Raw genomic sequence first — 13,136 nt, forward strand, 5'->3', positions numbered from 1 at the left:
GACAAATAAATAACAAATACTGGTAATAGCTGAAATGTCAACATGCATGATTCATCACTCTCTTCATTAGTTATGCCAGTTCAAAAGAGAACACCACTCTAACAGATTACTTCCCTACCCATTAGCTCATACAACATCATTCCTCATCAGCGCAAGGGCCCCAGCTCGGGAAGGCAGCGGCATGTGGAGACTTGCCTGCATAGGAATAGTAACATGAACTCACCAGGATTCTTCATGTTCCTGAAGCATCTGCGTGTGCCTTTGCCAAATTGGCTCTTAAGGATTACTACCTAAGGTTACTTCCTCGGTAAAACTAAATAATTATCATTTTGAAGCAACAGGATTGGTGGGAGGGAAAGGGGGGGGGGGAAGCCACTCAATTTCTAAATTAAAAAAAAGCGGTATTTTTAGCAAATAAGCCTTCCGCTCCGCAAGAAAAATTAATAAAATGACTGAGGAAGCAAAACTTACGACCAAGGTTTGCTTTACACGGAATACACACAAAGCCAACTATTACAAGTATTTTATAAACACCATGAATAAGTAATGACTCCTTTGAAATCAAACAATCGCATAACGTGGCACAAAACCAGACCTGATTCAATTAGGCATACTATACTTTTTATGCTATATCATTACTAATTAAGTTATAATTAGTTAATACTTCTAAAGAGTATCTTTCAAGATGGAGTTTCTCACACCACAGTATAAATGCATTTATTTGACACATTTTTTGAAAGAAAGGTAATAAACATTGCCCAGGAAGAAAACCGGACTATTCAGGGAACTCTACACATTATTCAAAGCTTTCTCTTCCTGAAGATCTGGAATGAAGCCCCATTACCACAGCACCCAAAACATTGGGCATTTTTATTCAAAATCCAGTAAATAACTTCTGCTCTCCCATCAGAACGCTACAGCCAAATCCATGCTAGGACAACAAGCTAAATTCCTCTCCACTTTGTCCATCATCCTCATCATGAAACTGGATCCTCTCATCACAGGCTGCTTAATAAAACCTCAGGGGCAGCTTCACAAGGGAGTGTTTCAAGACCGGGCTCTAAACTCCCAGTTTCTCCCTTCGGAATGTAAGTACACAAAACAAGCCACTACCTTCTCTAATTAATGTAGAGCTTGTATTTAATTACTTTTCAAATGAACATAAAACAAACAACTGCATTTGAGCCCCATAAAATAATGAGACTGGAATAATTCTATGTAACATAACCAGAATTTGTTTTTTAAAGCTCATAAAATCCAGTTGGCAAATAAACCAGAGATGAATGATCTAGATCACTCCACCACCACAAATATTGGCGCATTCAGTGAGCTTTAAACTCTAATTTATCTCCAGTGAATCCAACAGGCACATGCTCTACCTTGAAGTTAAAAAGAACACATTATCCCAAGATGAAGATTTCAAATTGTAAGTCAGAAACAACCAGCAGGTTCAGTTCTGCTCCCACGGACCTTACCAGCAGTGTCACCAGGCCCCATATGACCCATCCTCTACGGATGCTGCAAGATGTTCCTAGAGGTTGGCATGTATTTATTATACTGAAGCAAAGCACAAGACAACCTGAAATTACTGATCAGGCTGACCAAAAGGATTATAATCGATGAGGTAAGTAAGGCTATAAGACTGCGAGTGTTCTTTGTGTTGTACTAAGCACGAACAAAACATGCGACCGCCGAAAGGCACGCACGGTGCCTCGAAAGGTACCATTTTAGGGCCTCACGCAAGTACTCCAGGCTGCTTTTTTAAAAAATTCAACCACTCAAAGAGCTCACAGCTGCCATGAAGGACAGATCCAGCCACTCTGTTTCATCCTCCCCATCACCCTCATGTTCAACAGGTCAAGTTCAGTTTATTGATCCAGCTAGAAATGAACTCTGCAAAAATAGTTTTCATTCACCCAGCAGCTGCTCGAGCATTTAACTGGGTACGAGAGAGGGCTGCAACGCCACACCACCGCAGGTGGGAGAACAAGGACATGAGGTCACTGATTTTGCACCAGTTCTTAAAATCAGCTTAATCTCATCACGAAACTACCCTTACAGCCATTTGCTCGTCTAGATGTCAGAGGAAATCATCTCGCCACACCATTCTTCTCTAAAGAAAATTCACACTCAAAAGTTTAAAGAAAAAGAAACAATGTATATACATGCAGCTTTTATACATCAAAAAAAAATGAAATGAGGAATATTTTTTTAAAAAAAAATTCTTAAAGCAAAAGATCTTTTAGTATTTTACAACATGGAATTACAGGTGTTATTAGCTTCTCAGTTGATCACAACTTGAACCACCTCTACAAAAGGTAAACTCAAGGAGGAACAAATTTTTTTTTTTTTAAATGAGAAAAGCCATGCACGAAGTTGAGAGGGTTGCAAGCTACTTCTTCCTTTTTTAATGTACCAAGGGGTTGTTTTGGAGTTTTCTAGCTGCCTTCTTATTGCTTTCCTTTAGCTACTTAATAAAGAAGTAAGATATACTATTATCAATTTTGACAAGCATCCTGAAATTGAAGAAAATGTAAGGTTCTATACTTAAATGTGTTGCAGGCAAACTAACAAAAGCCTTGCAGATTGGTATTTCCAGAAGAACACTTCTTATATAAATCAAAACCTGCAGAACTCAATGTACAGACTGCATGATACTGTATGTGATGTACATCTGGGCCTTATACAGTTTGGATTTATGGGCATTAATATCAATAAATGAGAATTTACAAGCAGAAAGTTAAGCATGCTTATCTGTAATGGTGCATTAAAAAAATTAATCTTTTAAAAATTCACTGCACGTAACAGGTATGCTCATGGATTTCTCAACATCAACATGTACATCATTTGTATTCTAAAGTTTTCATTGAAAGTAAATCTAGTGTATGTCACCTGAAATGTTAAAAGGTAACTGCTGGGTATCTCAGAAGACATATTTTTGTTCAGAGTATGTGTTTCAATTAAAAAAAACCCACAAGCTCACATAGGATCATGGGAAAACCCAAGGAAAAGACAGAAAGATGAGAACAAGACAGCAATTGCTACAATGCAATCAATATCGATAAGGAGTTTATTTTATAAAATTATATCAGTCATCCAGGTATACTGAATATTTAACCAGTAATTCACATGGTAATTACAAGTCTAAATCTGCATGCAAGTATGCTTCAATATCCTCTAACCACAGCCTAGATCCAAACAGGATACGACTCGACCACTCCTCTACTCTCAAATGAAAATGGTGTTAAGCTTGGAGTACACACAGGGTTTTGCATTTATGATGCACTTAGCAAGAGTTACTACAAAAAAGCAGCACAACTCTAAATAGTTCATTTTTTTTAGAGGACCCAGAGTCCTCGAAGGGTTTAAAACAGTCTTTGCCTAAGCACTACTGCTTTGTTGTTCCCCCCCGCCCCAGTTTTTTTTCGCAGAGCCAAAAAAAATGGGATTTTGATTATGGCAAGTTGCGATATATTGTGCTTCCATAATTCTACTGCACATCCATCATATGTTTTCTAGATAAACATACCTCTACACACAGTATCCATGATCTAAGGTGTCTCTCACCACTCCAGTAAGAAAGTCTCATGTGACTGTAGCTAGCAAAATCTCTTCATCACGTTCTCACCAAAAGACAATTTCACTAGCTTCTTTTCTTTTTAATTCACGCATTAGGAATGGATGTTTTCTGTTGCAGGTCTGGTATTTAAGTTTTGAGGATTAACTAAAAAAAGTAGACAACACCCAACCTTTAGCATTTTGAAGAAATCATTCCAAGCTCCAACCTGAGAAATGCTGCAAGCAGGGTTTCATGGCCATGTTGTTCTTCTCTATGACACGTTCACTGTATTTCTTCTTGTTCTTCTCCCAATTCAATGTTAATTTGCCTTCCTTCCATACACTGTAGCTACGCTACACTGCCCAGGAGGACTAATTAACCTTCACAAATTAATTCCTCCAGATATTTCACTGTCCTGATGCTATTTTCACCTGTATAAAAGCCTAAAATCCAGACCGATGCACCATTCCCTGGAAGAGCTTACTGGCTAACGCATGCTCCTCAACTTCCCAACACGAACGGGGATGGGAATCCGCCTCTCCCTTGCAAAGCACACCGCGGAGGGAAGCTGTCTGCCCTCATCCGGCTCTCATTTCTTTTTTACACTCTTAGCCCCCAACAGCCAGCCCCCGCATGTAACAGACAGATTACGGTGTGTATTAGGCTCCCACGCTCCTGCTCGCCCCAGGGGAGGGGGCAGAGGGAGGGCGTCTACCCCCGGGCGGCCCGCGGCGGCTGCCCGCTAGGTGGGGGCTACCTGCAGCGCAGCGCGCTAGCCACGGGGCCGCCGCGCCGGGCAACGCCGCCCGCCACAGGGACGGAGCCCGCCCCGCGCCCAGCACTTACCCCGCCCCGCCGCTCGCCCCGCCTCTAACGTTCGGCGGTTCCTAATCGAAAAGACGGGATTTTTGAAACTACCTGCAACCCCGCCCCCGCGGCGCCGCCACGGCTCCCCCCGGCGGGCACGGACCGCCGCCCCCGCCCCGCCCGCCCCGGGCCGCCCCCCGCCCCGCTGTCACGGCCGCGGGGCCGTACCTGCCCCCCGCCCCGGCTGGGCGCTCGCCCCCCCCCCCCATGTGCGGCACGGCGCGGAGGGAGGGGCGGCTCGCCGCGGTGTCCCCCCTCAGCACCGCTACCCGCCGACATGTCGCCGGGCGTCGCCCCCTCACGCCCCCCCCCACCCTCCCGCCATGTTCGCGGTGGGGGCGGCGGGGACACAGGCCCCCCCGGCTGGCCCTTACCTGGCGCGGCGGGGCTCCCGGCGGCCCCCGCGCCCCCCCTCACAGAAGCACCGGCCGCGGCTGACGGCGCGGGGCGCCTCCCTCTCAACCGCACCGCCGCCGCCACCGGGCTGAGCGCGCGCGCCGAGGGGGAGGGGACGGGGGGACGGGACGGCGGCCCGTTTCGCCCCTCCTCGGCGGCTCCGGCTCCCGCTCTGCCCCAGCGCCGGGCGCCGCCGCGGCCCGCCTGGCTGCCCCGCCCGCCGCGGCCTGCCCCGCGGCCCCCGCGCCTCTCACCGCCGCTCGCGCACGCCGCGCGCCGCCGCCTGCCGCCCGCGCGGCGCGGAGGGGGCGGGGAGGCGGCGGAGGGGCGGGAGCGGCGCGCGCGCCCCCCGGCCGGGGTAGGGAGGGAAGCGGCGGGCGGGAGCGCGCGCCCCCGGGCTCGCTCGCTCGCTCCCTCCCCCCTCCGCGCCCGGAGGTGAGGCGCCCGGCAGAGGCGGGGCTGCTTGGATATTCATGAGGGGGCGTGGCTATGCAAACCGAGGGCCCCTCTCCGCCCCAGCGCAACCTGCGCCGGGGGAAGGTCTCCTCGGGAAGGGCGGGGCGGCTCGCTCCCCACCCCGCAGGTAGGGCGGTGGGACGTGCCTGCACCGCGCCCAGGCCGCCGCCTGCCTTCGCGGCCCGGCCGGGAGCGAGCGGGCGGGCGCGGGCAGGCGCCGGCGTGGCCAGAGCAGCGCCCGCGCCCGGCGAGCTGCGGGAGAAACTTTAGCGGGAGGCGGGCGGGGCCGCGGCGGGCGCCTCCTGTGAGGGGAAGCGCGGTGGTGGCGGCTGCCGCTTCGCCGAGTGGAGGCGGCGGCAGTGGGCGCGGGCCTGCCCCCTGAGGGGAGGCGATGGCGGCGGGCGCGGTGCCGCTCGCTGAGGGGAGGCGGTGGGCGCGGGCCTACCCCGTGAGGGGAGGCGGCGGCGGAGAGCGTCGAGCTGCTCTGAGGGCAGGCGGGCGGCGGGGTGCGCGGACCTGCCCCGTGAGGGGAGGCGATGGCGGCGGGCGCGGAGCCGCTCGCTGAGGGGAGCTGGTGGGCGCGGACCTGCCCCGTGAGGGGAGGCGGCGGCGGGGAGCGCGGAGCTGCTCTCTGAGGGGAGGCGGTGGCGGCGGGCATGGCGCTGCTCGCTGAGGGGAGGCGATGGCGGCGGGCGCGGACCCTGCCGTGAGGGGAGGCGATGGCGGCGGGCGCGGCGCTGCTCGCTGAGGGGAGGCGGCGGCGGTGGCGCGGGCCCCGCCGTGAGGGAGCCGTTCCGCGCCGCAGGCAAAGCCCGCGGGGCCGGGGGGGGTGGCGCCGGGGCCGGGCCGCGCCGCGCCAGGGGCGGTGGGGACCGCGCAGACATCTCCCGCACGGGCAGGCAGGCGCTGCTGGGAAGCACCCCCACAGCCTTCCTTCCACCTTTTGTTTGTCTGTCTGCTTTTTTTTTTTTTTTTTTTTTTTAAGGAGACTTCTGGGAGTCACACCTGGAAACCCAAACGCTTTCCTCATCCTCCCCTACAAGAGATGGGCCGCAGGTGAAGGCCAGGTGCAAACGGAAAACACACGGGAAGAGAAGAGCTGTGTTACCTGTTACAGCTAACATAAATATTTATTGACATTACTAAACAGCTTAAGATACACATTGCAACTTGTAATCCAATCAGCGTATCGGCATTGCTTAATTGTCCACTGGAAATTAAATACAACAGTGACAGAAATTTGGGTTTCTTATCAAACTAAAAAAAATCAGTGTTATTTTTGTACATGGTAAACAATTTTGGGTTTCATCTGGTTATTTCCCTTTAAGAATAAACTAATACGTAGGTCTTAGTCAACAAAATAATCCTTTTAGTCCAGTACAAAACGTTCCCTTTAATTAAATTAATTAAAAGTATCTACACTCCCTTGGGATGGAGGCCTTGTTAAACCTTCTGGGTTGCCTCCATCTAACCCCAGAATAGTTAAGAGCTTTACATCACATCTGCCCACAGTGCCAAATTAATGACCAAATAAATTAAGCAACAGGGTAATCTTCAGTTGTGAGTCAAGAAAATTACTTGTACAAAAAATTAATAGCAACAGAAAGATTCCTGCACCTAGGAAGTGTTAATCAAAATTGGAGGTAGCTCTGTTTTGGTTTTCATGTGTAGTTGTTAGCAAAGCTGATAAACAAGATGCCAAGTTTCTGGAATTAAGCTTGGATCAGAGTAAGTAAATATATATCATTTATATCATCTGTCACTTCAGTTGTTGGGTTTTGCTTTCATTGGAGAATGGCATCACATAAAACAGCACAACAAGCACTTTATAAAGCCCCCCCCCCAAAAAAAAAAAAAAAAAAAACAAACAGAAAAACCCACACACAACCCACCAAACGCTGTAGGGAAATCTTCCAGAAATATTTTCATCTGAATCTGTAGCTTCCTGTCTCTTTCATTACTTGCAGCAGAAGTGCTTTTTGTAATTGCTTATCTTCTGTTGCCCTTTAGTCTTTTTAAACCACATGTATTAGATGGAAACACATAGCCACAATAATTCCCATTTTTCCTTCAGCAACTAATTAGCATAGCAAATCACTGACTCTCTGCAATGTTACAGTATTATGGAGGAATAATAGTTCCACCTACAAGAAAATATTCTCAGAACTGATGTCAACTGCTTTATTTATGTACCCATATCATTCCCAAGAAAACAGATTTCAAGACACAGGTTTGTGAAAGAGAGGGAGGATCTGGCACTTCCCATACAGAGCTGAGAAGTCAGAGGAAACAAGGGAACGGTGAAAGACCAGCTTCCAAATGGGAAGAGGGGAGCCACAGTGTCCAAATATGTAGTCACTGGTGTCCAGTCCAGAACTGGTGTTGGCCTGGTGTGGGAGCATGGGAGCGAGGGCGCAGGGTCTGTTCCCCACGCTAGCCCACGTGGCTGTGGCCAAAAGCAGACGCTTCAGCACGGGCAGGTGTGCAGAAAGGCTCCCCCAGTCCTGCAGCAGCCAACACCCTCTGTGGCTGCAGGACCTCCTGAGGCACACACGGCTCCTTGGTACTTACGCTGCGGACGCGGGCTCCGCGTGCCAGTACAAGCTGGGCACTCCCGGTGAGAACCCAAGCAGGCAAGGAGCTTCTCCAAGGCAATACCTGGGTTTGAAGTCCCCGAGGCAGAGGAGGGGGCTGAAAGGACAGCATCCTTGTTCACACCACCGACAGCCTCCCGTGCGTGTTGCAGGGAGCCAGATCCTGCTGGATCGTAGGGAGCTCGCGCTGGAAGTGCCTTCTGGGACGCACAGGCACGCACAGCTCCTGGATCCCGGCTGTTGAAGCTTTGTTAGAAATGAAGCACCAAACCGCCCAGACCTCCGAGACTGGGTTGGTCTGTGCCTATGCAGAAGCACAACTACAGGTATTCCAACAAAATGTCCTCAAAGATTAGCTAAGGCACGAGGGGCGAGTTTCCAGGATCACCATTCCTGACTCTGGTCCAGAAGTCAATCCAGGTTCCATTTTGGTCACATCCACGCCTTGTTACATCCAGCCCCTTAGCGTTACAACCACTCGTTCAAGCACCTCTTTGGTGAACTAGGGAGCCAAAAAATTCACATAAAACCTTAATCAACTCTTGCTGTTTTGTGTGTTTGTACTGCAAGCTGATGTGAAGTTTGCACAACAGCAGAGAAAAAAATTTGGCTGTAATAAACAAGATGTTGCCTCTTAAATAGCCAGAATCCCTACAGGAAGATATAAAAGCCACTCTGTCTTTTAAATCATATATACCATTGGATCATCTCCTAGATGGATTCTATTAAGTGTGACCATATAAAAAATAAATATTGCTCACAATATTTGTTATCTAAGAAATATATGCCTGTGGAGAAAATATTCTAGTATAATCCCGTAAATGTGAGATACTAATTTTCTTCACACTTCAGCAGTCTGAAAGAACACAAGGTCTGCCAGCCCTTCAGTAACTAATGAAAGGCATATCTATTTGTGTAGCCTGGGGAGTTTTGAAATAGATTTGTTTTTCTGCAGAAGGAAAGGGAGATTTTTGTTTTGCTGGCTGTTTAATTTTAATTTTTGCAATTTTTGGCAAGAGCACCTTGAGCTGTGGATAACCAACTCTGGTTTGTCTAAAGCTAAATAAACGTGTGCTTTATGACCCTTCTTCTACCACCTGGCTTGCATTTTAATGTCAGCATTACCCTTCATCTGAGCAATGGCTGAAATTACTTGGGCTTGCTAACAGAGCTTCAGAGAAGGGGAAAAAAAAAAAGAAAAGTAACAGGCTGAGTAAGAATGCCTTTATTTTCCTGTATACACCTGGTTTGGAGTGAGATGACCAGGCAACAGGAAAGAAACTGCATTTTGGGAAGCTCAGAATTAATACTCAGCTTCTAGTTCTTTCAATAACTGAAGTCAACAGAGACAAAACTTCCCCTGCTTGCAGAGCATCGTATCCTCAGACAGATGTGTAACCAAACCCCAAAACGCCCTTCAACGCCGAGAAAAAGAACGTTAAAGGCTATGCTGAAACAAAGAGCCGGTGACATATGCCACAGCATGTCAAACCTACATCAAAGGGTCCTGCCCGCCACAGGAAGCAGCTCACAGCCATTCCCACTTCCCTCCTGCAGCAGATGGAAGTACAGAAAAACCCCCACAGGCTTAGATGGAGTTAAAAGGTGTTTGGCCAAGAGATGGTGAGCTCTGAGCCGGAGGTCTGTCAGCACGGGAGATCACTGACCTCCAGAAGGGCTTAATACTGTGTCACTAGAGACTCTTCGCAGAAGGCCTTGCCCACTGGCCTCAAGAAATTTTAAGCGAGAACAACAATGCAGCAAATGACGTTGTAAAAGGGTGTTATACAAGGCGTCAGAGTGTTGTTTCAGTAGCAGTGAGCAAAGAGTGCCTTTAAGTAGGATGAGCATGTCCCCTGCCTAGCCACAGTGTTCCTTCTACCCTAAAACTTTTCAAACGCTGCCTGACGCTCTCTCGTGGTTTCTTTTTCAAAACAGGTAGATGAGCATCCTTAATCCACCAAACAAATGCCTCAGTTCAGAATACTCTGTTTAACAGAAAACACCCATTATTAAAAGAACATTGTATGTCAAACTATAATTGCAATTTTGAAAGAGAGGATGTATTTATGCAGATCATGATTTAGCAACAATACCAATCGCACCATTTTCCTCTTGAGAGGCGCTACAGGAGCCTTCATGATTGCATGCGATCGAGATAATGTCTTGAACTGAACCAGCGCACCTCTGGCACGCTGGAGTACGCCCACCAGAGGCCAAACAGCACTCAGTTGTACACAAAGAAAAATCTTCATAATTGTACCTTCTGTTTTGTTAATGTTACAGAATTAACGGTCTTTTTGTAGACAGAAGACACCAGAATTTGTATATATGCCAGACCAAACCAGAATACCAGCTTTTGGTATTTCCCCATTCAATTATGCCAGGACCAACTTGGCTCAGTCTTTAGGAGTTCACCAGCTCACCGTTAACAACTGCAGATGGCAATCAGACAAACACTCATCCGTAGGTAGGAAAAAAAAAGGGTAGCAAAAGCTTCGCACCATTTCCACAGCTTTGGCACAGCTATGTACAGTGGCTACTGTAACCATTTTGGATTACGTGTGATGTTTATGGTCCTGAATAAATATAAAGATACACTAACAGCAGCTGAAAACTGCATTTCCAGTTTGTCTGCATCCATTAATTAAAATTCCAGCACATTATCCTTTGTAATTTATGTTCCAGCATTCTGGAAGGATGCTCGGTATGGACTGTACTTTGCTGTGATGGTCCCAAGACACAGGCAGGACAAGACTCACTGCAGACCAACTATTATAGCTGGAAGAATTAGAAAAGCTTTTCTGTTGGACTTTTTTTGGTTCACCGTTTTTTAAACTTTTGTTCCTTGCGCAGAGTTCAAAGTTTGCTGTTAAAGGGGTTGTGCACCCCAGAAACTTGCCTCATTGTTCTAATTACTCCAGTCAGAAGACATTACTTCTACTAATAAATCTTGTCCAAACTGAAGTGCCAGAAAAAGTTGGCTTATCTGTGTTATTTTCTGCCTCTCATGCCCATCTTCTATCCCCTGAGAGAATGACCAAAATAGCATTTTTAGCCTGAAGACAAGACAACAACCTTCATGTATGTACAAGGTCAAAAGGAGATGCAAGGAACCGTTTGTTCTCCATGACTGCAGTGGACAAGGGCTTAAAATACAGCAAAGGATGATTCTGACTGGAAACAAAGACTAATTTTCTAATTGTAAATATTGGTTAAGCATTGAAATAGACTGTGAGTAAATGTAAAGACTGTGAGGCCACCGTCCATGGACATCTTAGGAACAGTAAGCATCTGTCATAAATAACATACAGTTGGGCCTGGTTTGGGGCACTGGGGTAATGACTTAAAGGATTCCTTGTGAAATTCACAGCAGCCCTATGAAAATGAGGTGCAACTCGGGAATCGGAGCAGTTGGATTTTGCACGCAGGATGAAGTAAGACACAAGGCCTGCCGCAAATTACTGTTTTCTAGATCAACATGTCTTCAGCTTTTCAGGTACATGGAAAATTAACAACTCTAAAAATTTATCCCAAATGATCCTGAACCTTATCATTAAAACATTTAACTCGGGACACTATAAAGTTGATGTAAATGACACATTCTTTTGTGCACACGCTGGTAGGCCACTGAAACAACGCGCAGCAGACACCTGAGGTGTCTGTAAGGAAGATAACGTTGGTCGCCTTCACAATCAGCCTTGGGAAGTCTTAAAAAATTACCGGTTCTAAAGCAGTGATAAGCATTTTACAAGCCAACAAAAAAAGTAAGGCTAGTTAAACTAAAACTGTCAGAAGTTTGATAAGTTGATTTAATATGCTGTATTTTAAAGAGCACCGTTTTAGTCATAGTCATTTTTATGAAAGGAAAAAGCTTTGGTTCACTCAATTTCTTTCTGTCAAATACACTGTAACTCTTAGCGGTGATAGAATAAATGATACTTAGTGAAACTGCTAAAATAGTCCCATGTATTGCATTAACCCCTAGCAGGGCTAAAAGAGCATCAGATTCTTTTCCAGCAGAGCATGTCTCCTGTGCAACTTGTACAATAAATCAGTATAGATTTTTTTTATTGCTTGCCTACACCAAAATCCAAAGAGCTGTATGAGAGCACTGGTCTGAGCAGTTATTTTGTTAACTGAACAGTAACACCGGTGAAGGGGAAACAGCACCGTAACTTTTTCTCAGACATAACAGCACTGAAATGCTTCCTTCTCTGTATTTTGGTTTACGATACTGAGCCCACTGAAATCAGTCAGGGTTCTCCCACAGCCTTCCGTGGGGGAAAGAGCCAACCTTTAGCAGCTGGTTTAGATGGAGCTGATGATCTCAACTAAGATCTAGCAAGCGCTCAGGTCCACAAAGCCTGGAGATCCTCAGCTCCCACTGAAACAAGGTACACTGAACCTGCCACATTTTGCCACAGCAAATCTCACAGCAGGAGATATGGAAATGCCCCTCGCCTCTGAAAATCGCTCCAAGTCAAACCACCATTAAAAAAAACCCAAAAACAAACAAAAAAAAACCCAACAAGAGTGAAGAGGATGTCTCCATCCAGAGTTCAGACACAATAGCTGCCGAATTTTGTGTGAGAATATTTTAAAAGCATTATTCCTATCTCCAGTAGGATCTTCCAACTCCAGTACACTATCCCAAGAGGGCATCATTATCATGAACCACAGCAAAGCTCCAAATCCTTTTTTCATAACATTCCTGAACGGTTTGCTCCACCCTGATTCATTTTAGGAAGCTGATAAGACAGCTGTGAAAATACACCATGTAAAGCACTCTCACATTACAAACCCACTGGCAGAAGCTGCACTTTTTTTTTTTCTCCCAAGGGAATAAAGATTGTTGTTTATTCCACTTTTCAAAAGGCATATGAACCAAAATGTAACCTTCTCTTAATTAACACCACCGGTATTGTTAAGTAGGTGTGTACTGATATAACATTTTGGCTTGCAATAATCAGCAAAGCAGCTGCCTCCAAAACATGTGTGGGCTACACTCAAAAGATTTTCTTATTATGAAAGGGGGCGTGGGTCTTTCCTTTTATGAAAATGCTCATCATTTTCACTGTTCCTCTTCAGTGTCTACTGTAACCATTACTGCATTTCTCATCTGACAGCTTCCTGTCACCAGGTGATAGCTAGAGAGATCTGCGAAGCTTGTGTGCTCACCCCAGCGCAGTACTGACAAAGCTTAACGGCATTTTTTTCAGAATCGTGTATCTTAAAAGCAAGAACGTGACCAAGATGCAGCT

General features: G+C 46.9%; 1 protein-coding gene and 1 long non-coding RNA gene across 6 annotated transcripts in view; one reads left to right on the forward strand and one right to left on the reverse strand.

Annotated features, from left to right (window-relative positions):
• The window catches only part of TANC2 (tetratricopeptide repeat, ankyrin repeat and coiled-coil containing 2), a 247,267-nt gene extending 242,204 nt beyond the window's left edge, over positions 1 to 5,063 (reverse strand). For all 5 annotated transcript variants that reach the window (XM_037411279.1, XM_037411277.1, XM_037411278.1 and 2 more), the window contains exon 1: positions 4,801 to 5,063. The gene's annotated coding sequence lies outside the window, so the exon portion shown is untranslated. The remainder of the gene's footprint in view (positions 1 to 4,800) is intronic.
• Positions 5,064 to 5,294: 231 nt separating this feature from the next.
• Positions 5,295 to 7,040, forward strand: LOC119159078. The gene is made up of 2 exons (XR_005108022.1): positions 5,295 to 5,405; positions 6,264 to 7,040. It is a non-coding gene; the product is annotated as an uncharacterized LOC119159078 (long non-coding RNA).
• The last annotated feature ends 6,096 nt before the right edge of the window (positions 7,041 to 13,136 follow it).

Source organism: Falco rusticolus, chromosome 18, assembly GCF_015220075.1.
Source record: "Falco rusticolus isolate bFalRus1 chromosome 18, bFalRus1.pri, whole genome shotgun sequence".
Lineage (NCBI taxonomy): Eukaryota > Metazoa > Chordata > Aves > Falconiformes > Falconidae > Falco > Falco rusticolus.